The sequence below is a fragment of the Nicotiana tabacum genome, chromosome 5 (genome assembly GCF_000715075.1).
Source record: "Nicotiana tabacum cultivar K326 chromosome 5, ASM71507v2, whole genome shotgun sequence".
Taxonomy (NCBI): Eukaryota; Viridiplantae; Streptophyta; class Magnoliopsida; order Solanales; family Solanaceae; genus Nicotiana; species Nicotiana tabacum.
Window position 1 is genome coordinate 83,160,848 of NC_134084.1, and position 2,330 is coordinate 83,163,177.

The 2,330-nt window shown below is 38.4% G+C and overlaps 1 long non-coding RNA gene across 1 annotated transcript; it reads left to right on the forward strand.

Annotated features, from left to right (window-relative positions):
• The first annotated feature begins 294 nt into the window (after positions 1–294).
• On the forward strand, positions 295–1,552 carry LOC142180617 (uncharacterized). The gene is made up of 2 exons (XR_012709232.1): positions 295–509; positions 1,160–1,552. It is a non-coding gene; the product is annotated as an uncharacterized LOC142180617 (long non-coding RNA).
• The last annotated feature ends 778 nt before the right edge of the window (positions 1,553–2,330 follow it).

Consider the following 2,330-nt stretch of genomic DNA (forward strand, 5'->3'; position numbering starts at 1 on the left):
AGTATATATGAAGTATTTTAAAAATAAATAGAATTTTAAGTAATTTATGGTAATTTTAAATATGCGGGTAATTGATTAATTATCGGGTAACAGAACATTACCCAGTTAACAAATAAGTGGATAAATAATTAATAATTAATCTCCCCCCCCCCACGTGGCAAGGAGTCTCAAACTTAGAAAAATGACTAAGTAATCATAATGCTAGGTGGCTACATAGCAAGACTTAAAGTCAAGTCTTAGAAAGAGATGTGAAACTTATCCCAATCTGCCTTTAGCTTCAGTTAATGCCTTAAGTCTCAATTCATTTCTTTGGTTTGAAATCAAGAACTTGGAAAACAGAAGAAAGTTTCGTCCAAAATTCTTGCATAGATTTCAAAAATCAACCAAGAACATTTAAGTTCTAAAGCAAGAACAGAAGCTGTTCGTTTAACATTTCAACAAAAATCCAAAGCCAAATTTCGTGTGTAAATTTCGCAGAAGCAGATTCGTTCAAATAATTTTAGGCACAGGTATGTTAAAGCCCTCCCTTCTTTCTTTTGGCATGGTCCAAATTATACTAAAGAAACAAGCAAATACACAGTTTCTATAAATTACTCTATTCATAGAAATAGTAAGGGTGTCTATATTCTTGAATCCCCATGAGAATTATTATTGTCATCTGTTCACGGGTCTCAGAATAATACGTAGTTGGAAAAGTTTATCCGAAAGAAATATTAAGATTTTTACATATTTTTCATGCATTTCACTCATTTATACATGGTCATTGACCCATGACCAGATGTCGTTATATACGCGTATATATGTAAATATATGTATATGGGATTTGGAAAAATGTTACGGCGTTATATACGCATCACCACCTGATCAGCTGGTATATGTGGATGATGTTGCCCACAGTGGCCGAGACAATATGATGGGATGCTTTCAGTGGCTTGATGATATTATGTACACCCATACCTATGCATGGCACAACATTTATACGCACGTGCATGACATTATAAACATTTCAGAATTTACAAAGTTATTCAGATTTAAAGATGTGTTTTTATATTCCATGTCTCATCTATGTCTTTTACGTACTAATTTTCATGCCTTACATACTCAGTACATTTTTCGTACTGACGCCCTATTTCACGGGGCCTGGATTTCATGCCCGCAGGTACATGTAGCCAAGTTGACGATCCCCCTTCTTAGGATCCCTGATAGTGAGAGTTGGTGTGCTCCATTTGATCCGGAGCTGCTTTTGATTTTGGTACGATACGTTTGTGTGTGTGTATATATATATATATATATATGTGTGTGTGTGTGTGTGTGTGTGTGTATGGGTATGACGTGGCTCAGTCCCGTCTTTGTATAGTTATGTTTTTGTTAGAGGTCTGTGGACAGTATGTCTAGTTGAGTTGTATGTGGCCTTGTTGGCTTTCAGTTTTGGATGTATAGTTGTCTATGGCAATCTTGCCGGCTCGCCCACTATATTCTGCATGTATACGTACATATGCCTTGATGGCAGGTTTCCTTCACATATGTTAATTTCATAATACAGCAGATGTTATTCAGGTTCATATCTTAGACGCATGCTTAGGGGTATTTGACAGGTAGGACTCAAACACCCGTCACGGCCCATCGATTTGGGCCGTGACACGATTCCCAGCCCACTTCCATTACACTACGCGTTCGCATGTGGCCAGTTGCATTCGCGAAGAGCAAACCCCCCAGTGCTCCGCCTTCGCGACCAAGGCCTCGTGTTCGCGTAGAAGAAATCCCTCCCCAACCCAGCTTGTACTTTGCATTCACGTGAGCTGCATCGCGAACGCAAAAGAACAAAATATTAGGACACCAGAAGCGCAAATACAGTAGAAGTTCTTAAGTCCAAAACATCCCGAAACCTATCCGAAACTCACCCGAGCCCTTGGGGCTCCAAACCAAACATGCACACCAACCTAAAAACATCATACAGACTTACTTGTGCGATCAAATCGCCAAAATAACACCTAGAACTACGAGTTTAACATCAAAATCAGAGAAAAATCTCAAGAACTCTTAAAGTTTCCATTTTCACAACCGAGTGTCTGAATCATGTCATATGAATTCCGTTTCTTACCAAATTTTACAGGTACAACTTAAATACCATATTAAATCTGTACCGGGCTCCGAAATCAAAATACGGGCTCGATACCATCAAATTCAAACATCATTAAATTTTCAAAAACTCTTATATTTTTAGTTAAACAATTTCTTTCAAAAATTCATTTCTCGGGCTAGGAACCTCAGAATTCAATTCCGGGCATACGCCTAAGTTCCATAATTGTCTACGGACCCTCCGGGACCGT